We start from the raw sequence: 23132 nt of genomic DNA on the forward strand, positions 1-23132 counted from the left end.
CCTTAAAGCCACGAAGATCTGGGTTCAAGTGTCACCTTTGATACACAGTAGCTATGTGGCCTAAGTCAAGGCCTGGTACACTAGGAAACACCCAAAAACTATAACTTGCAGAGAAGATGTTGACCTGCATTAGTAGAAGAAATCTTCTCTTCTAGGAGTTCTCTATGCCAAGGAAATTGAAGTTCCAATACCTATCCAGTATCTATTTTGGAGTGGATGCTATTCTTCTATTAAAGTAGTCTAAAACTGACTTTTTGGCTCCAACATCACTATGTTGACTGATATGAGATGATATGATTTACTCAACCTCTTAGGTCATCTTTCTGGATCCCTATACTGTCATCTGAAGTACTAGTTATTCCTCTACCAATTAAACATGCCCCCTTTCACCTTCCATCCAAATCACTGTTAAACATTTTTACCAAAAAATAACCAAAGAGCCCCTGGCCAACAGCCTCATGGGACATCCCAGCTTCTTCAATAAGCTGGGCTTCTGGGCCTGGGTTGGAGCTGCATGTGTGGGTGGCTGCAGTAGCTGGAGGTGACAGGCGCTGTGCATGGAAATATTTGTGAGATAGCTATAGATTTTCCTGAGTCTACTGCTCCTGACTGCAAAGGAGACCTGAGAAGACACAGAGAGATTACCTGTCCACTTCAGGTCCTTTACTGTGGATATTTACTATTCATTATCAACAGAGTACTATGATGTTGCTTGGTTTGTGGGATGTTGCTAATTAGAGACAGTAGTTAGAAAAGAATTTTCCAAATGAGTCTGCAAAACTCACTGTACAAAATTCACCATAAGAACATGGACATCAGGAATGTCAAGAAATGGCAGGAGAAGAAAAAGAGAAGAAAAAGTAAAAGAAAGGTGGAAGGAGTCAAATAACACACACAAAAAAAGACTACCCCAAAAGGTTACAACAGCCAAAATTCCTAGCAAAGAAGAAATATATAACAAGAGTGTACGGCCTTGCAACTTTCAAACTTAACCTTAAAAAAGCAGCAAGGTTTCTTCTCAGAAATTCTCATGTGGTAGCTTAGTTACAGGGAAGGATGAAATCATCTTTCAGAGAGACTTTACTGATAATATTCTGGATGTAATTCAGAAGTGGTCAGAGGTGGAAGAAGACAGTTCTTAGGTACTTGGAAAAGAAAAGTGATTTAAAAAAATAATTTTTTTTCTGTATTTAAAGACCTAAACAGCCTGTAGCCAAAAGAATCAAGACCTTTAAAAAATTTCTATTTTTCTTACAGTAAAAGTGCAGGCTACTCTCATCCTTTGTCATTTCACTGTTGTGTACAAGACTGCTTGCTTTTTTGCATGGTTTTTTTTTTAATTTGCCAAAGTCCAATAAACTGGAGAAATCCATCATGCTTATGTATGAAATAGAAATTTAGTTAAGTAAAAACTTTTGGTCATCAAAAAGGAGGCCAAAGGCTAGCACTTAAGTGCTAGAGCAAAGTAACACCAGAGAAGCCTGTTAGGCTGACATCAATCCATTAATCAACACACTTTACATCCAGTCATTTAACCAGTTACAAGTCCAACCAATTTGTACTATCATCCAATCTATACTTCTCCAGCTTTTCCCAAGGACACTGTGAGAAGCTGTCAAACACCTCTTCAAAATGCAAGTATCAGTTTCCCTAATCTATCAATCTAGTAACCCTTTCTAAGTAGGTAGTAAGATTAGTTTAAAATGATGTTAGAAAAAAAAGGACAAAGGCTGAAAATTACTCTAAATTGGTAGATCTAAGAGAACAAAAGGTGCGTTACTATACCAGTTATAACATGAAGAGCCTAGAGCCATCTTATTCATTCTTTATTTCCTATCCCTAAGCATAATTACATGCCTTTAAATAACACTAATATTTAAAGGGCAGTGAGGACATTCTATTTTTTTGCACATTCCTCAAGAAAAGGGATTGTGGCATATGAATGTAATGGAATACTACTGTACCATAAGAAATGATAAGCAGGCAGACTTCAGAAAAACCTGGAAAGACTTGTATGGAATGATGCTGAGTGAAGTGAGCAGAACCAGGAGAATGCTGTACATAGTAACAGCCATGTTGTGTGATGACTAACATTGATAGATTTAACCCTTTTCACCAATTCAAGAATCTAAGACATCTCCAAAGGTCTTATGATGGAAAATGCAATCCTCATCCAAAGAAAGAGCTACGGAATTTGAACGTAGATCGAAGCATACTATTTGCTATTTTTTCCTTCTGTTTCGTTTTGTTTTCTCTTTCTCGTGGTTCCTATTGGTTCTAATTCTTCCTTACAATATCACTAATGTGAAAATATGTTTAATGGGAATGTATATGTATAGCCTATATCAAATTGTGCACCTTCTTGGGGAGGGAGGCAGAGAGGGAGGGAGAAAAATGTAAAACTCAAAAGCTTATGGAAGTGATTGTTGATGAATCAAAATAAATTAATAAACTCTTCTTCTCATAAAAAAAGGGAAAAAGAGAATTTAATACGGAGCTTTGAAAAAGTATTCAATTCTGACTTAAAGTCTGACCACTGAGATGGATTTTACCTCAGAAGTTGTATTTGATTATCAGTTCAATTTGTCTATTCCACAGAGGCAGTGTACTAAGCCTCTAGATTTATAAACCTACCTTTGTGCTTTATCCTAGAACAAACCAATAGATTAAGCCAATGATAACAGGCATAACTATCAGGATAAAATATGATTACAAGGATGTCTAATAAGTAGTGAGGAAGGAAAATGAAGAGGGGTAAAAAACAACAAACCCTCCCTTCTATAATCAGAGCTAATTAAGTGATCAATTTTCATCTTACCACTATAAATAATTAGAGGTCCTTCTAACTTATGAAATAGACAGTCATGGAGTTCAAAAGATTCCAAAGCTTCAAGACTACACAAGTATGATCTGTATCAGATTGCTTGCCTTCTCAAGGAGGGGGGAGAGGAGAGAGAGAATTTCAAAGTTAAAATTTTTTAAAGGATGTAAAAAAATTTTTTACATGTAATTGAGGGGAAAAAATAAAATAAGAAAAAAAAGATTCATAGCAACCTACAGCTTTTGTCTTGGCATCAATTATTTCCTTCTGAACAAGGTAAAACAAGATGGGATTCTCCACAGACAGAAGTTCTGGCAGTGGCATAAAACTGTCAAGAGATTTGGGGATAAGCACTCATCTATTCTACTTGATTTTCTGAAGTTCTATCTATATAGGTATTGCCTCTTCCCAATTATGTTCATCACCTCTAATTTCATCATCATGCTGCTAACTCAAGTCTTGATTGATACTACTCCCTCAGTCTCCTTTCCCCTCTGATTGGAGGGCTGGAGGGTGAAGCACCAAACTCCTCTCAATGCCTTTCTTTATAGGTGGCAGAAAACAGGACTTTCTGACTCACTGCATTCCGCATCTGCTGCTCTGCCTGATTTCAACTCCACAAAATACAATGCCCCCAGTGGCTGGTCCCTTCCCCACTTCACACTCCTTTCCTTTGGTGTGTCATCTCCCCCTCATTAGACTGTAAACTCCTTGAGGTCAGGGACTGTTTTCTATTTCATTATATCCCCAGCGCTTAGCCAGACACTGTGCTAAGTGCTTCAACTTGAGCTAGAGGCACAACTAGCTATCTCTCTGCTACACACAAGTTCCAAGTGCTCCATACACATCTTTTTGTCCAAATTTATAGAACCAATTCACAAGGAAAGCAAAATCACACATGTCCAAAGAATCCTCAAAACAAATAGGTTATGATGGTAGCAAATGGCGAGTGACCACTCAACCATTTCCACACCAACTGTTACTCACACAGTAGACAAGCCAGCCTAACTAAAGCAGCAAAAAGCCTTGAGGAAGAAAGTAGATGCAACGTGTTCCAGGCAAGTTAAATCACTACCACCACCCTGACCACCATCTCCCCTCAAACCCTGAGGGGAACAGGCCAGGACCCCGAGCCCAAGAGTCTTAAGAAAAGCAATGTTTCCCACCCAGTACCCTCAGCCATTATCCTGGAAAGCAATTTTTGTGGAGATGCAGTCTGGCCACTACTCCTGCAAGTGTTAAAGCCAAAGCTATTGAACACCAAGAAAAGAAAGTTATTGTGATAGGTTCAAAATAATAAGATTTTTATCAGTGAAAATTACATCAAATAAGAGCAACTGCTTTGCTGTTGCTTTATAAGGACCAAAATATCCATCCATGTGATTTGAAGCTGAAACTGTCCATATGTGTTGTCTCTCCTATTAGAATGTCAGCTCCTTATGAGTAGGGACTGTCTTACTTTTCCATGTATATCCTTATCACTTAGCATAGTGTTTTTCACTTAGTAACTTCTTAATAAATGCTTTATTCATTCGTTCATCCAAAGGCACAGCAAACAATATATAAGGATGAGAGGAAAAGGTTTGAACCTAAAAAAGTTACTACTCAATGTGATTAAAAATTAGCTTTGAACAACAACAAAAAAAAGGTCAGAATTAGCAAGCCCAAGAGTCACAAAATATATCCTTAGTGACCCACTGGCCTCTACTGTAATACATCTGATTAGTTTGTAAGAAGAAAAGTAGGGGCAAGAATAATTTTCCTGGTGCATCAAACAAGTGGGCAAGAGCATAACTCTTCAAATTTGCAAATGGAACAGACATTCCTATGTCTCTCCTTCCTATGCCAAGTTATTTGAGTCCCAACTATGCTTATATAGCCCAGAACTTCAAGAAGGGTAAAAAGGTGTTAATTTTTAAAAGGGGGATGGGGTAAGGAAAGAAACCAGATGGAACAGCTCAAAGAACCCAAGAAACTACTTAATGGCTTTGTGACTATCATATTCAGCAAGAAATTGCTAATGCCATGGCAGCTGCTATGGGAATCCTAAGAATCTCCTAAACAACACAAATGCTGGTCATTCATCTTTCCCTGTTGCCTACAAAGAAGCCTAGGTGTCCTCCATACTTAACGTTTCACTTATATTTCTCACAGCTAAAAGACCAGAAAAATGTTCCTTTTCTGCAGATTGATTTCACTTTCTGCCTCTCATTTCTCAACTATTTGCAATCTGGATTGGGACCTCACTGAATTGAAACTGCTTTCAAAGTTACCAAAGATCTCAAATGCTAAATCCAATGCCCTTTTTAAATGTATTATCCTAACATTTTCTAAATCCTTATCCTTCTTAATCTTTCTATGGCACTTGACAGTGTTTACAATCTTCTCCTGGATACTCTCACCTCTCTCACATTTTGTGACACAGCTCTCTTGATTATCTTCCTACCTGTCTGACTACTTCTCAATCACCTCTGCTGACTCATCATCTGTGTCATAAGAACACTGGTCAAAAGCTTGGAAGGGACCTTAGAAACCACATAGTTCAAATGCTTCATTTTATAGATAAGAAAATCTGGTCCCAGAGGTTGAGTGACCTTGCCCAAGGTCACACTAGTTGTAAACATTAGGGACAGAACTTTAATTTAGGTCCTCTGATTCTTTCTACTATACCACACTGCCTTTTAAGGGTGTTCAGAGCTAAGGTCTAGTGAAACCTCCTACACAAGACCTTTTTTGACTCCATCTACCAAGTTACATTTAGATAGATAGATAGACAGACAGATAGTCATAGAGTATTTATTTGTATGTGTATATTTTACCCTAAAGGAGAAAATACAAATTATTTGAGGAGAGGGATAGTTTCATTTTTGTCTTTGAATCCCTCTAATATAGCGTCTGGAACACAGCAGGCATGTAATATATGACCGTAATATTGTGCTCCACAATGATCTTCTCACTCAAGATGCCATGGACAAAACCATGGCAGAACCATGGTCAGATAATTACAGATAGTCAAAGGAAAACAAAGGAAAGGGAACGAGCAGTCACAAGAGACTTATAAGGAAAATGAAAGCAGAGAGAAAGGTCTCTGAAGAAGACAATTAACTGTTTTACATGTAGTATGCCAAAGGCAGCTTGTCATGGTGGAGGAAGCAATTACCTTAAGAGTCAAGAAGACTTGAATTCAAGTTAAGTCTAACACCCATCAGCTGTATGAACATAGATTGGCCCTGTCAGTGCCCAAAATAATTCAATAAGCTATAAGATCTACATTAGTAGAAGATTCCACACTGGAAGTTCCCTCCATAAATTTAGCCTCCAAGCTAGACCAAAAATTTAAAAAACAAAACCAAACCCAAAAAACAACTAATCAAACAAATTTTTGAGAAATATCCCACTCTTCCACACTTGCCTCTTTAGGACTACCATTTCATTGATCTCTATGCTGGTCTCATCACTCAGAAAACTTTTTACTAAGTATAAAGAATACATGCAGATTATAATGCTAGTTGCAAAGCATTTGGTTTTATTTATTTTATCTCTCCATATTATAAACAATGAAGTCACATATATAGACATTGTGGCAACCTAATTTTCCAATGTAACAAAGGGTTAACTTAGGAAACTTAGGAAACAGTAACTCAAAAAAAATTAAAGTTCGATACCAAGATACCAACAGCACCTCTGGAGCATTACAGCATTCTGGCATAAGCAAATTTCTGGGATTGTTACAATCTGTTGCTTCCGTTTTCAGCCCAGATTTCTAGAACTGAAACACAAGTATTGGGAAAAATACAACTGCTGGCAGAAAGGGGGAGAAAAAAAACCCCACTGTCTGATATCCTCTGACATAAGTAGAATAGTAACCACTAGCTACAAAACCAGGGGCTACACACACACACACACACACACACACACACACACACACACCACACAGCAGAACTATTTCCTTGGCTCAAAGTACACAAAAAGCAGTTTAAAACCCACAATCCACATTTTCACAGGGAGAAATAGGAGAGGGGTTAGCCATAAACCATGTAAAATTGAAGTTTTGTTTCTCACAAATCAAATTGTGCTTATGCTAGTAGGGCTAATGGAAATGTAGAACAAAGCCCAGGAAAAACTTCAAGAACCAAGCACCAGTTTGTGCCTCACAGGCAGAGATTCTTTACTAGAGAGTATTTCATTCTCTCTCTGAATTATGAATCTTCTTCCCTCTAGCCAAAAAACATTTTGGAAAGGAAACAGAAAGGGAAAAAAGTGTTATTTTGTCTGCAATCACAAGTTTTTACCCTTAACAAGTCTTGGGCCTGAATTAAATGTACTCCTTTTCAACTTTATCTTCATTAAAAGCCAATATATCATTTTGAGACTGCTCATGGTAGGGGGGGAGACACGAGTTCTGCTCATAAAACATTTCAGTGGGCAAAATCTCATCACTACTAGCCAAAAACAATTTGTAATTTTAAATGTCAAAGAACTAACACACACACAAAACTTTCCTTTCACATTATCCTCAATATGAAGAAATCTGACCCCCTTCCCACATCATACATGTCTGTGAAATAAGCTGAGGGGCCCCTTTGGCCAAGATTTTTTTTTTAAAGAATAAACCTTGAACCACTCCCAAAACATGAGGCAGCCCCCAAGCAAATTTAACTCTTAACAGTTACATAAAATGCCTCTTTTAAACATTCAAAACTCTTTAGTCTTTGTTTCAGTAATGTATTATTCTAGCATTTGAGGATTTGCTTTGCACACACAAGTCAAAAACTATTTGCTGAATTCATTCACTAACTACAAGAGAAAAAGCAACAAGGAATCATCCCAAATAAATAAAGTGCCCCCATAATTCACCCTTATCATCAAGGAAAGGAAATTAATATCCAAAGTTATAAGAACCTTTTATTGAACATCACCATGACTTTAAATTCTACATTTTTCACTAAGACAGTTACATCTTCAATAGCCTCAATACTAATATCATCAATAAAAAACTAAAAAAGGTCATAAAGAAAGGAATCCAGATATTGACAAGTTTTTCTCCGCACCCTAACTGAAAGCTTTCTTGGTCACAGAGTCTTTTTAAAAAAATCTAATCTGAGATTTCACTAATTTATGGAATTACAGGTGAGGAACTTCCTCTACCAATTGGTGTAAACACCTTTGAAACTTAAAATCTCATAGTTGCCTGGGGCATTGAGAAGTTAGATAGCTTGCCCTAAATCACAGAGCAGGTATGAGTCAGAAACAGACTTGAACAAGGGCTTCCTAGCTAATTCTGTCTTCACAAAGCCAAGCTCTCTATGGCATACACAGAACCAGAGAATGTAAGTTGGAAAAGTAATAGAGGGGAGGTGATAGATTCAAGATTCAGAATGAAATCTACGTTTTTGGTCATGGACAATTGTGAGAATTTGTTTTGCTTTACTATGCATATTTGTTACATAGATTTTGTTTTTGTTTTCCTTTTAAATTGAGGGTAAAGGGAGAGAAAATAAATGCTTGTTTATTGAAAAATAAAATCAAAACTCTAAGTCAGATGTCATCTAATCCAAATCATACATGAATAAGAATATCATTTACAGAATCTACCAGAAGACTTCCAGTGATGAGGAACTTCTTACTTCCAAAGGGTAACCAATCTTAAGTATTAGGTAGCATTTCTTAATAATGAAGAAGCCTGGGCAGCTAGGTGGCTCAGTGGATAGAGCACCAGCCCTGAAGTCAGGAGGTACCTGAGTTCAAATCCGACCGCAGAAAATACACTTGACACTTACTAGCTGTGTGACCCTGGGCAAGTCACTTAACCCCAATTGCCTAAAAAAAAAAAATTAAATTAAAAAAAAAAATGAAGAAGCCAATGTCTACCTCTGACATTTCCACCTAATTCCTTCTACTTCTGTCCTCAAGAGCCAAGCAAAACAAGTCTTTCAAATTCTTAAAGATGATGATCATTTCCATGTTACTCCTCTCTTTTAATTATTACTTAGCAATAAAACCCAAATCATATTCACATTATCATGAGATATCTTAAAATATGCAAAAGAATTCAGAAACACAATATTCTACCATAAATGAAGGCCACCCACAAGGATATTTTGTTTAAATCTATACAAAATTGCATACTACTGTAAGCTCCTTGAAGGTAGGAAATAATTTTGTCTTTGTATCCCCACTGCCTAGCACATGGCCACCACATGCTAAACATTTGCAGAATTGAATTGGTGAAACTTCATTATCAGCAGAAATTGTTCCACCTTCAAGATACAGAACACAAATTCACCTCTGATCACAATCTAGGCAGCTAGGGGGAACAATGAATAGAATGCAGGCCTGGAGTTAGGAAGACCTGAGTTCAAATTCAATTTCAGACCCTTTGTAGTTGTGTGATCTTTGACAAGTCATTTAACCTCTGTTTGCCTTAGTTTCCTCAACTGGGAAATAAATCTTCAATGGGGATAATAATGGCTCTTTTATCCCAAGGTGAAGACGAAAGGAAATAATATTTGTAAAGCACTTAACACAGCGCCTGGCACATTGTTATTGTTTAGTTGTTTCAGTCTTGTCTGACTCTTTGTGACCTCTTTTTGAAGGTTTTAGAGGCGGAGATTTGCCATTTCCTTCTTCAGTTCATTTTACATTTATGTACCTGGCACATAATAGGTGCCATATAAATGCTAGCTATCTATCATCAGCAGCAGCATCATTAATCTTACCTATAGGATTCTTAAACTTACTTTTCACCTTCATATGACCATTGGAGCATCAATCCTTCCTATTCTCAGTCTACCATCCTTGTTATTCCTGGAGCACGATACTACTCCATTCTGCCTTTGCAGAGTCTGTCCCCCATGTCTGAAATGGTTCTCTCTCTCGTCTCTGCCTCTTGGCCTCCTTCAAGATTCGGACCAAATCTCACCTTCTTTAAGAGGCCTTTCCTTGTCCTCACTGTTAGTGCCTTCCCTGGAAGAAGCCCTTCCATTTACGATGTATACATATACATATATATATGTGTATATATATATATGTATGTATATATATATATATAAAAATGTACAGTTACTCACATGCTGTCTTCCCAATTTGAATATGAGCTCACTGAAGGCAGAGATGGTGTTATGCCATTCTTTGTCTTCCTACCAGTTAGCCCAGTGCACGACACATAGTAAGTAATTAAATGCTTCTTCACTGATTGAATACTATAGCTTCACCTTTCCTCTTTCTAGTGTCTTGTCCCTATGATCAAGTATTTCAGCAAGGCAGTGACCTCCACCCTTAACTTTATCATCCTCTTGTCTTTAGTTCTTCCACCTGCTAAATGCTAAGTTTGCCTATCTAACCTCTTCTCCATCCCTACTCCATAAGTCAGTTTTGTTACTTCCTTCAGCAGCCCTGAGTCTACTGCAAATTTCTAACCCCAACTGACCCTAGCTGCTAGTAATCTTTTAATTCATCTCTGATTGACTTGATAACATCCCCCCACATCCACTGAACTATAACATCTCTCACCTCAGAATACCATCTACTTTTACCTTCACTTTCACACCTGCATTTTTCTTAGCATAGCTAGAAGAGAAGGGGACATCAGTCTGGTGCAATCCTTTCATTTCAGATAAATTTGAGATGTTGATGGATTAAACGACTTCCTCAAGGTCACAAGGATGAATGGCTAAATGACAGAAATAGGACTTGAACCCACCTCTCTTGGTTTCCATACTTCAGTCATTAACTAGCCAGATCACTACTGCACTTTTCCAGCATCAGCCCAGACACTACCAACTTACAAAAAAATTGAGAACACCCCCAATCTACATTCCCCCACTACCTTCTTTTTTACCAGTTTCTGTCACTAAACATCCATGTATCTATCCCTAGCACCAGTGCCTGGGCCAGAGTAGGCACTTCATAAGTGATTATTAGATTGGACTGAACCAACAAGCAACCAGCTAGTTTCTCAGCTGATGAGCGAGAATCTTTTTTTCCCACCCAAATCCTTCCAACACAATCCAAACAAACCAAAAAAACTCATGTTCCTACACACCTCCACTTAGAATATTCGTCATTCAGAGAGGAGAGAAGGAAGTGTCTCTAGAAGCCCCTTTAGCTGACAAAAAATTACGTATCTCAGAGACGAACGACTTCAAGAGGGTGTAGGCCCCTGTCATGTCAAATAAGGTATCATTATTCCCAACTTGCTGTCAAGGCAACTGAGACCCAGCTAGGTTAAGTGGCTTGCCCAAGGTCACGCAGCTCTAGGAAGTGGTCTCCCGCCTCCTAGTGCGCACCTAAGAGATCTTTCTCCCTTAGGTTTTCTCGAAAGGGTAAGAAATCATTGTCCAGCGTGGGGAGCCCATTAGTCACGAGGCCGTCCCCTTTAATAGAAGAGAGGCAAGTGGCACTCACCTCGCGCTCCCCACTCTGGGGACCGGCGGGGTCCAAAGAACATCTTCCCAGGACGGGGATGGCCGCGTCCCAGTTAATCAGGGCGACGAGAAAATCGGCCTCAGGCTGCCAGCCTCAGCCTCCTCCTCCTCCCGCCGCCGCCGCCGCCTCTCGCAGCGCTAGCGCTCTCCCCCCCTCCACACCCCGGGCTGCCCCCAGCTGGTGTCCCTGACAGCTGCGACCTCCACCCCCGGGAGCCGAGCGAGGGGAAAGGGAAGAACTCGGGAAGAGGAGGAGGAGAGGGTGGAGGAGGGAAACGAAGGGAGCCAGGGAAGAGAAGGGAGTGAGAGAGGGGGGAGGACCAGCTGCTCCCTCCCTCCCCGCCCCCTCGGGCCTCGCTCAGCCGCCGCCGCCGCCGCCGCCGCCGCCGCCGGGCGCCCGTGACAGCTGCACCCCACCCCGAGCTCCGTTCGTTCAGCACCGCTCACCTGCCGCCACTGCCGCCGCCGCCGCTGCCACCTTCGGCTCTCGGGCCCGCTGACAGCCGCCGCCTCAGCGCTGGCGCCTGCCGCCCGCCAGGCCCCCTGCGGCGGGAGCCCAGCCCCCTCCTCGTACGGAGTCCCGCAGGGTCCCTCGGGGGCCCCGCTAGGCCCCGCTCCCCTCCCCCGCACCCCCGAGGGGGGGGGCAGGGATGAAGGAAGACTCGGGTGCGCGCGCCCTCGCTCGCTCTCCCTCAGCGCAGGGAGAGACTGAGGCCCTAGGGGGAGGTGGGAGGCTTAGTAGGGGTAGAGAGAGGCCACTGCTCGGAAGGAGGGGGGGGTTCACGATGAGAGGGCGGAGAAAGGATCACGGCTCAATCCTCGCTCCCTTGGCCGTGAGGAACAAGGATTTCAGCAGCTCTGCACAGCCGCCATGTTCTCCTCCTCCTCCTCCTTCAACCCCCCCCCCCCTCCACCGACCCTCCGGCCCCGCCCCTCCAGCCCCGCCCCGCCCGCCTGCTCGCGGCCCCGCCCCGGGCCGCGTGCCGTGCTGCCATCATGACGCACCAACCCGCTGCCGCCGAAACCCGACTGCACCGCGCGGCGCGCGCATTTCTCCCGCCCCTCCCCCTTCCTTCCCCCACCCGGAGCGCCTCTAGCTGGGGCTGGGCGCGTGCCGTCCCGGGAGCCGCCTCCTTCCCCTGGCTGCCTGCTGCTTACTCACGCGCCCAGCCTTGCTGCCTCCTTTCCCGGCCCTTCATCAAGTGTGAAACTCGGGATCCAATAGGATTCCATCTACCACCAAGGCGGAGGGGGAAGGAGACGGGGGACGCCGGAGTGTAGTGAAGAGTGCTACATTTACTTGTGTAGAAGGCGTACGTTTGAATCCAGATTCTTCCACTCCAAGAAATCAGTATTTATTAAGAGCTGTGCTAAGAGCTGGGGGTGCAAACAAAAACTTACCACCTGTGTGACTCTGGACAAGTCACCCAGCTTCTATGAGCCTCACTTTTCTCAGCGGCAAAATGGGGCTAATAATAATGGCTAATATTTAGCGCTTTGAGTTGCAAAGCACTTTACATGCTATTATCTCAGTGCTTATTTTGAGGTGGTTCTGAGACTCATCTGAAATAATGTATAGTAAGCGATTTGCAGACCTTCACCGTGCCTTGCACACTCCAAATCCGGTGCTCTTCCCATTGCTCCTTCCTGCTTGTTGCTAGAAGACCTCAAAAGTATATCAATTGACAGGAGTTTTTAAAGGCTCTTATGTATGGACCAGGCACTGGTTTAGGCTTTGAGGAAACAAAATTTTATGAAAGATGAACACCGTGCAAGAGAGGAGCTTACTTTCTATCTAGGGGACTTCTTGTACGGGTAGTAGCAATCAACTTCAACATGCTACCTAAGTATATACAAAACATGGGGATAGGAACTGATCTGTGATGTCATTGTAAATGAAAAGTCTCGGATGAGCTAGTTAGCAGATTCTCTTCAGTTTAGAATCTTTGCGAGTAATGTAGAACACTTAAGTGATTTGCCCAGTCACACAGCCAGTATGTGTCAGAAAGGACTTGAATCCAGGTCTGCTCAGACCCTGAAACTGCCATTTCGTAAATACACACACACAGAGGTAAAAAAATTTTTGCGGGGGAGGAGGAGGTGGGGGGTTGGGGGGTGGGAGGAGCACTAGTAGCAGGGAAGATCCGGAAAGACTTCAGTAAAACGTTCCACAGCTTAACTTTGAAAGAAATTTGGGATTCTAAGGTTCAGGTGAACTGGGACTGCAAATAAGAGATAATATTGGTGGTATGTGAGGAACAGTAAGAAGGCCAATTTGGCTGGAAAATTGTAGTTCATTGGCTTCAGTCGTGTCTGACTCTTCATGACACCTTTTTGGGGTTTATTGGCAAAGATACTGGAGTGGTTTGCCATTTCTTTCTCCAATTCATTTTATAGATGAGGAAGCTGAGGCAAACAACGTTAAATGACTTGCCCAGGATCACACAACTAGTAAGTGTGGAAAATTAGGCTGGAAAAATGAGTTCATAAAAGGGGATAATGTATAATAAGGCTCGAAAGGGAGGTTAGAAACCAAATTGCAAATGACTTTTAATGCCAAATGACGGGTGAAGAAAACAGAATAAGCATTCTGTTCGTTCAGCACTGCTCACCTGCCGCCACAGCCTCCGACGCTGCCACCTGCGGCTCTTGGGCCGCTGGTGGCCCGCAGTCCTCCAATAGCACCTATAATGTGCTACATGGTGCTGGATGATTTTACAAATTTCACATTTTGATCCTCACAACAACCCTGTGAGGTAGGGGCTATTATCCCCACTTTATAGATGAGAAAACTGAGGCAAAAAGAGGCTAAGTGACTGTCATATAGCTAGTAAGTGTCTGAGACCAGGTTTTAACTCCAGTGTTTCTGTTTCTCTATCCACTGTGCCACTAACTGCCTTCAGACAGGAATTTGAAATGGAATCTAGAACCAAGAGTGAGTTTGTTGAGCAAGGGAGTCACATGGTCAGAAAAAAATGTGTACAATGTGGATTGGAGTGGGGAGAGAAAAGGCAAGAGCAATTAAGGGGCGATTACAGTGGTCCAGGAAGCAGGTGATAAGGGCCAGAACTAGAACTATGACTATGTGTCTAGAGAGAAGGCAACAGATTAGAGAAATCTTCTGGAAATAGAAACAAAAATTTGGCAACTGATTGAATTTGGGTGGTGGGGAGGGTGAGGGTGAGTGCAAAGTTAAAAGATGGCTCTATGGTTGTGAACCTGAGTGATATGATGGTACCCACAATGGAAAATGAGAAGCCCCTTCCAGTTCTGAGATTCTCTGCCCAAGGAGTTCATGATCTCTGTCCATTCTGTCCTTTGGACAGTTCTAGGAGTTGGAATGCTCTTCCTGGTATTCAACTGTAGCCAAAGTATGCTGCAGTGGAGAGTCAGACAGGAGCCTGACTTGTAATGGAGGCAGTAAACCTAGCTAGCTTTGTTACCTTAGATAAGTCACTTAGTTTTCTGTGCATCAATTTCTTCATATATAAAGTAAGTTTCGACTGGATGAAATTTGAAGTCCCTTCCAATCCTAAAACTCTGATTTTGTGCTATTTGCTTTCCTATAAGCTCCATTAATTAGTCATTTCAAGGAGACAGCCCTTAAAATACTGTTTACTTTCTCCCTAGCTTTTATTGCCTCCACCCTGTCACCTTCTTCTGAATTTGCTCCACCCAGAATGTCTCTGTCCCCAGTACTATGGTCTGCATTCCATATTCCAGGTCTGGCCTAACTAGTACAAGTACATTAAGACTCTCACTTTCCCTATTCTGGATCCTCTTCATCAAGATTCATGTCACTTTAGGTTTTCTGGTAGCTACATCATGCAGTTAAATTTCAGATTCCAGTCTTTACTTAGGAATGCCCAATATATCTCCCCTATATACTTCATTAGGACCTAGGGGCAGCTAGGTGGTGCAGTGGATAGAGCACTAGGCTTGAAGTGAGGAAGATCTGAGTTCATATCTGGCCTTAGACACTAACTGTGTCACCCCGGGCAAGTCACTTAACCCCAATTTGCCTCAGTTCTTTGTCTGTAAAATGAAGATGCAGTGGAGAAGGAAATGGCAAACCATTGTAGTATCTTTGCCAAGAAAACCCCATGGACTTTGTAGAGGAGGACTCTGAACAGCCACTATGGCGATGACATTATTTCCTTCTTTCTTAAAAAACTATGAGTAAAGAGACCTGGGTGTGCAAATCCCTTTTTAAGATATAAGCTATCTGATTAGCCTCCCAGCCTCAGTTTCTTCAGCTGTAAAATAGAGATAATACTACCTCTCTCTTTCCTTTGTTGTGAGGAAAGTGCTTGCCAAATATATAAACATTAGCCATTATTATTCTTTCCTCCTTTTTTTCTTCTGGTTCTGTTTATCCACCAGCTTCCCTTATCAATGAGTCATTTAAAAGGAGGCTGGATGACTATCATTCAGGAATGTCGTGAAGGGAATTCTTGCATTGAGTAGGGGATTTAGGCTAGTAGATTTCCAAGGTCCTTTTTAACTTGTTTTGATTCTTTCATTCCCTCTCCCCTTGCTCAATAAGCTTTTTTCACTTGCTAAACTACAACGCCCTCCTATATTTACTGATTATTCTCTACTAGGCCACACCTTTGGGTCTGCACCCATTTTCCTTAGGCTGAACCTACTCTCACTCCCTTCAACTGCTGCTTCCTCCTGCCAGATCCATGCACCCTAAAAGCCCAGTTTGCTTTCTCTCTGTGCCCCACATCAATCTCTCTAAAAAACTGGCCCTTTAAGAATTGAAATAAAAATTTTCGGACTCACATTCATTCCCCCTCTCCTCCCCAGCAAGTCATCCCTTGCAACTCAGACTATTAAAAGAATGAGGGAGGAAAAGTGGTTGATTAAAACCAACCAATTCATGAACCACATCAGACGATAAGTACAGTATCCTTAATCCGTAGACTCCCACCCCTGCAATGAAGGGAGGGAGGTACATGGTCTCAGTTTTTCTGTGGATCTGAGTTTGGTCATTGTAATAATTGCAGAGTACTAAGTTTTACTCTATTGTTTGTCCTGTTTAGATTGCTGCAGTCGTCATTTATAATGTTTTCCTGGTTCTTCATTCAGTATCAGTTTACATGTCTTCCTATGTTCTAAAACATTTTGCAAAGTTAGAATGCAAGGCATTATAAACTTATTTAACTCAAAGTTCATCTAAGAAAACATCCTATTATTAGCAAAATGCTTCAAAATTTTAAGGATCTAGAATTTCATCAGTGCAGTTAGTTCTATCTACCAAGACAGATCACAATCCCTGTAACCCTGGAGATGATCTTTGAGAGTTGTTGTGACTAGAAAAAATCATCCTGCATCATAAGAAAGGAGGAACCTCTTTAAATTTATCAATCAATAAACATGTGCCTTAAGTGCCTACTACATGCCAGGCAGTGTGCTGAGGTTGCAAAAAGAGAAAAAATACAGCCACTGCTCTTAAGGAATTTACCATACTTCTCTTTAGACAACAGACATACAGCTCATCCCCAGGCCTTTTCTCGATGCCTTTCCAACTTTGAGGACTTGTGAGGCTCTAGTTGAAGGCCAAATACGCTAGAAAAGTATTGTGATAGAAATTACCTGGTTGTATCCTCAGTGTTCCCTTCCTGCCCCAGGAGAGTACTGCCACTCCAGCTCTATGATTTTGTGATAATAAAGCATGATTTCCATTTCCATATATTGTCCAACCAGTCTATATGAAACCACTGTAGTCACTGAGATAATTAATTTTACTGTGATAGCCTTTAATTTCCAAGTTTCCCTTACTTATTTGTAATCTCATAGCTAATTTTTTTTTGTCTTTAAGCAAAGATTTCCTTTCCCTTTAACCAAAAACTAAACATTTCCAGCCCCTTATATTAGTGGGTATTTGAGCAGCAATTAAGAGCAGAGCAGACAAAAGGAAGGATTATTCTAAAAGCAGCAAATTGGCCAAGCAGTCACAAAGACCTGATTTCATCTCTGGTCTTAGACATTTACTAGCAAGATGTGTGACTCTGGGCAAGTCACTCAACTGCTGTTTGCTTCAGTTTCCTTATCTGTAAAATGGGAATGATAATATTAGCACCTACCTCCCAGGATTGTTGTAAGGATCAAATGATATAACAGTTGTAAGTGCTTAGCGCAGAACCTGGTACATAGTAAGTGCTTTATAATTGTTAGTTATAATTATTATTATTATTATTTTCTCACAGGGTTGTTGTACAGATACTATGAGATAATATTTATAGAGTGCTTTAAAAACCTTAGCTATATTATTCAACAGAGTAGAACCAGCTGAATAATTAACACTAACCAAATAGCTGTAACTGACTTTAACTTTTGACTAAGGACCAATTAAAGCCATTTACTTTAATTCAACAAGCATTTATCAAGCACCTCCTCTATGCTAGGCATGGTACTTATTGCTTGAGATTCAAGGCCAGAAACTACATAGTCTCTGTCCTCAAAGAGTTTATATCCTACTGAAGAGAAATAACACTTGGATCAGTAAATATAAAAATACAAAGTAATTTCTAGGTGGGATCAGAGAGTATCAACAATGACATTTGAGCCAAACCTTGAAAGAAGATAAAGAGGTCAGGTGAGGTGAGGAAAGAGAACATTTTGGGGATAGGGGACGTCCTGTACCAAGGCAACAAGGTAGAAGATGGAATGGTATATAATGGGAACAGTAAGTAGAGCAATTAGTCTGAAATGAAGACTTAATGGAGGGAGTCAAGTAAAATTAGTCTGGGAAAATAAACTAGACCTAGATTGTGAAGGCTTTACAAGCCAATCTGAGCGGTTTGTTTTAGAGGCAATAAGGAATTGCTGGAGCTACTTAGGCAAGAAAGTGACATAGATAAACGTGGGCTTTATTAATATAAATTTGGCAGCTATATGGAAAATGGTTTAGAAAGGAGAAAAAATGGTGACAGAGAAACCAATGGAAGGCAATGACTCTATGTTTTCATTGATATGAGTGCTCTAACAGTACAGATTGAAATCCATCAACGTTTTCTCATCCTGTGAAACTCTTGTTCGTGACCTCCTACAGATTCTTCATAGGAGGTCCACCCAATGATCCAGGGCCTTCTCAATCTCTTAATATTGTGTGGCTGCCAATGAGCTATGAGCTATCCTTGAGTTAGTCACTTGCCCTTCCCATGTCACTAGTCCAGTTCCTTTTCTTCTCCTACATCTCTCTGATGATGTCCTTTACATTTCTGTATAGTTCTTTGAAAATATATTGCACTTGGGGCTGCTAGGTGGCAAAGTGGATAGAGCATTGGCCCTGGAGTCAGGAAGACCTGACTTCAAATTCGGCCTCAGACATAACACTCACTAGCTGTGTGACTCTGGGCAAGTCTTAACCCCAATTGCCTGACACACACACAAAAAAATATATATATACACATATATACATATACACTCCACCCAGGTCTACCATGTGCCTCTCCATTGCCCTTTACCTTTCAAATAAATTATTTTTTCCAATTACATGTAAAAGCTATTTTTAACATTTGTTTTTTTTTAAATTTTGAGTTCCAAATTCTCTCCCTCCTTTTCTTCCCTCCCCCTCATTTAGAAGGCAAGCAATTTGATATAGTTTATACATGTACAGTCCTGCAAAACATATTTTCATATTAGTCATGTTGTGAAAGAAAACACAAACCAAAAAAAAAAGAAGAAAAAAAAGTTTTAAAAAATATGCTTAAATAAGCATTCAAACTCCATCAGTTCTTTCTCTAGAGGTGGATAGCACTTTTTCTCAGAATTGGCATGGATCATTTTATTGATCAGAGTAGCTAAGATTTTCATAGTTGATCATTGTTACAATATTGCTATTACTATATACAATGTTCTCCTGGTTCTGCTCACATCACTGTGTCAGTTCATATAAATCTTTCCAGGTTTTTCTGAAAGCTTCCTGCTCATCGTTTTTTATAGCACAATAGTATTCCATTCCAATCGTATACCACAACTTGTTTAGCCATTCCCAAATTGATGGTCATGCCCTGATTTTCCAGTTCTTTGCTACCACAAAAGAAGCTGCCATAAATATTTTTGTACATATAGGTTCTTTCTTTCTTTTTTAATCTCTTTGGGATACAGACCTAGTAGTGCTATTTCTGGGTCAAAGAGTATACACAGATTTATAGTCCTTTGGACATAATTCCAAATTCTTCTCCAGAATTGTTGGATTAGTTCATAACTCCACCAACAGTGCATTAGTGTCCCAATTTTCCCACATCCCTTCTAACATACATCATTTTCCTTTTCGGTCATGTTAGCCAATCTGATAGGTATGAGGTGGTACCTCAGAGTTATTTTAATTTGCATTTTTCTAATCAATAATGATTTAGAACATTTTTTCATACGATTATAGATAGCTTTGATTTCTTCTTCTGAAAACTGCCTCTTCATATCCTTTAACCTTTTATCAATTGGGGAATGTCTCATGTTCTTATAAACTTGACTCAGTTCTCTATATATTTGAGAAATGAGAATTTTATCAAAGACACTGGCTATAAAAATTTTCCCCTAATTTTCTCCTTTCCTACTAATCTTGGCTGCATTGATTTTTTTTATATGAGATCTTTTTAATTTAATGTAATCAAAATTATCCTTTTTATATCCCATAATGCTTTCTATCTCTTGTTTGGTCATAAATTCTTCCTCTCTCCATAGATCTGACAGATAAACTATCCATGCTCCCCTAATCTGCTTGTGGTATTACCCTTCATGTCTAAATCATGTGCCCATTTTGCTCTTATCTTGGTATACAGTGTGAGATGTTGGTCTACACCTAGTTTCTGCCAAATTGCTTTCCAGTTTTCCAGCAGTTTTTGTCAAATAGTGAGTTTTTGTTCCAAAGGCTTGGATCTTTGCCTTTATCAAGCACTAGATTACCATGGTCATTTACTACTATGAGTTGTATGCCTAAACTATTCTACTGATCTACCCACTCTCTTTCTTTGCCTGTACCGGATTATTTTGGTGATTACTGCTTTGTAATACAATTTGGGATCTGGTATGACTAGGCCACCTTCCTTCACACTTACGTTTAGCCTTTTGCCTTGAAATTTTAATCCTTCAAGAGACCATGGTATTCTATGACTTCCAGACATACAGCATTATCAGTGTTTAAAGACAATTATCATGTCCCCACTGAGCCTTCTCCAGGCTAAAAATCTCCAGTTCCTTCAACAGATATTCATATGCCATAGTCTTTAGGCCCTTCATGTTTCTGGTAGCCATCCTCTAAATGTTCTCATTGTTCTTCCTAAACTGTTGTGCTTGTGACCTGATAAGGACTGGGTAAAGTAGACCTATCAATTACTTACTCCAGGATATAATGAGCTTTGTTGTTTGCCTTATAATACTTTGGACTTATATTGAGCTTAAAGTCACTAATATCTCAAGATCTTTTTTTTTCCGAAATAACTACTATCTAACTGTGCTTCCACCATCACCATGAAGTTGATTTTCTAAACCCAAGTATAAAATTATGCAATTATCTCTGTTAAATTTCATCTCTCATCTTTCAACCCAGTGTTCTAACTTGTCAAGTCTTTTGGACATTGACTTCATCATCTATTCTATTAACTCTCCCTCCCAGATTTATTACTGTTTGAAGATACAATAAACATGTCGTCTATGCCTTTGTGCAACTCGTTGCAGAAAGGATTAAATAGCACAAGGCCTAGCACAGATTCTTGGGGTACTCCGTTGGAGACACAAATTAATATGGTATCATTAATGACTGCTCTTTGAAACCAGTCTCTTAACCAGGTTCAAATCCATCTAACTCGCTATTATCTCATCCATCTCTCTCAGTCCTTTTCACTTGAATAGCATTTCACTTTATCAGATGTTTTGCTTAGATCTAAATAAACTCTATTGATAACATTCCCTTGATATACTAGTTCAGTAACTGTCAAAAAGGAAGTAAGGTTAATCCAGCATGACCTGTTCTTCCTAAAAATCAGGCTGCCTTTGAAATCTTTCTGCTTCCTTTTCTAGATATTCGTTATCCATCTCTTTTACCAGGAATCAAAGTCAAGCTCACTGGCCTGTAGTATGTAATTATACATCTTCCCTTTCATAAATATCAAGATACTTACTTTTCTCCAGAGCTCAAGAAGTGTCTCTCCCACTTTCTATGATTTTTCAGATGTCATTGACAGTGGATCAGCAATCATATCTGCCAATTCAGTTCTCAGAGATAAAATTCATCTAGGCCAAGCATCTCGAAAACAGCTAGGTACTCTCTTATCTCCTTTTTTCTGTTATCAACTCCATACTATTAGCTATTTTTGCCATTTTCCTCCATGGGCTCCTCCTTATTCTTCCTCTGAATCCTTTGAATCTATTCTCCTAAAGTTTAAGGTCTGTGTCAGACTATATCCATCTTTCTTCTCTTTCTCTGTTGTAGACTCTAAGAGAGAATTGTCATTTTCCTCACACAGTCCCCATCATTACATCTCAACAACCAGTTCCTCTTTGTGAGTGAGAATCAAGTCCTAAATAAAATTTCCCCTTGTTTTTGGCACCTTTTAAAGAATGAAATGACCATTTAGACAAGACAATAGGCTATAAGCTGTTCTGGTTTTGGCAGAAATTTCGTTTATTCAGAAATATCCAAATAATTGAACTGTCTCAGAAGTATTATATTATGCCTCTGTGCCAGGCTTATAATCTGTTTCCTGAATTCCTTACTTATTTCCTCTTTCTGTCTAGGTTGCCAGTAGTATACTCCAAAGACAAAATCACTTATGTTTCTCTTTTGTATTGATCTTCACCTATATGCCCTCTAATATTCTTCCCTCTTCAGGTTCCTGGATTTCCTTACATGAGCATGTCTTTTGAATAAAATGAATGCTACCCTGCCCCTATTCCCCAGAATATTCAACTTCCTTTTCAGGAAGAGGTTTAATTTTTCTGTGTGTGTGTGTGTGTGTGTGTGTGTGTGACTTATACTATGTCTTCAATGAGATATACCCATCCAAAGCCATATATTAGTGATTGGCTTCACAAAATCAAATCTCAGTGAGACCTATGAGGTATCAAATTTTTTTTATTAATTTATTTTGATTAATCAACAATCACTTCCATAAGCTTTTGAGCTTTAATTTTTTCTCCCCCTCTCTCCTCACTTCCCTCCCCAAGATAGCGTGCAATTTGATATAGGCTATACTTATACATTCTTCTTAAACATATTTTCACATTAGTGATGTTGTAAGAATTAGAACCAATAGGAGGAACCACCAGAAAGAGGAAGCAAAACACAACAGAAGAAAAGAAATAGCAAATAGTATGCTTCTATGTGCATTCAAACTCTATAGTTCTTTCTTTGGAGGTGGATAGCATTTTCCACCATGAGGCCTTTGGAGATGTTTTAGATCCTTGCATTGCTGAGAAGGGCTAAATCTATCAAAGTTAGTCATTGCACAATGTGGCTGTTATTATGGAGAGGTATCAAATTTGTTTCCTTGTATTAGGACCTTTAGTTCACTATATTTGTTGCCTAAACTTTATGCATTTGTATACAGACTCTTGAGACTACAAGTTTTACTACTGTATCCTCCCTTGAATTTCATATCCTATCAACTTCTGGGTATTTCAATTTCTAATCCTTATTGCATCACTGGAGTTACTCTCTATGGTAACCAGTTTGTTGAACATAGTCAATTTTCTTCTACATGCATTCTTTTCCATTTAAAGACATTTTGATTAGGTTTGTAAGGCTCCAGGCAAATACATCTTATCACCCTTAGTGGGTACACTCCATCTCTGGCCAGGACCCTGTTATTTCTCCATTTTAAGCCATAGTCCAGGAATAAAAATCCTATTCTTAGATGTCATCTTCATAACTAGCT

General features: G+C 40.0%; 1 protein-coding gene and 1 pseudogene across 9 annotated transcripts in view; one reads left to right on the forward strand and one right to left on the reverse strand.

The window, feature by feature from the left end:
• The window catches only part of NCOA1 (nuclear receptor coactivator 1), a 214969-nt gene extending 203257 nt beyond the window's left edge, over positions 1 to 11712 (reverse strand). For 5 of the 9 annotated variants that reach the window (XM_027850341.1, XM_027850342.1, XM_027850344.1 and 2 more), the window contains exon 1: positions 11228 to 11273. The gene's annotated coding sequence lies outside the window, so the exon portion shown is untranslated. Of the gene's footprint in view, positions 1 to 11227; positions 11275 to 11694 lie in introns of those variants that run through there. The other 4 variants (XM_027850343.1, XM_027850346.1, XM_027850345.1 and 1 more) reach the window with 2 other exon arrangements.
• On the forward strand, positions 459 to 11389 carry LOC114034648 (annotated as a pseudogene).
• Positions 11713 to 23132: the final 11420 nt, after the last annotated feature.

This window comes from Vombatus ursinus, unplaced genomic scaffold, assembly GCF_900497805.2.
Source record: "Vombatus ursinus unplaced genomic scaffold, bare-nosed wombat genome assembly UNPS02009062.1, whole genome shotgun sequence".
NCBI classification, from domain to species: Eukaryota; Metazoa; Chordata; class Mammalia; order Diprotodontia; family Vombatidae; genus Vombatus; species Vombatus ursinus.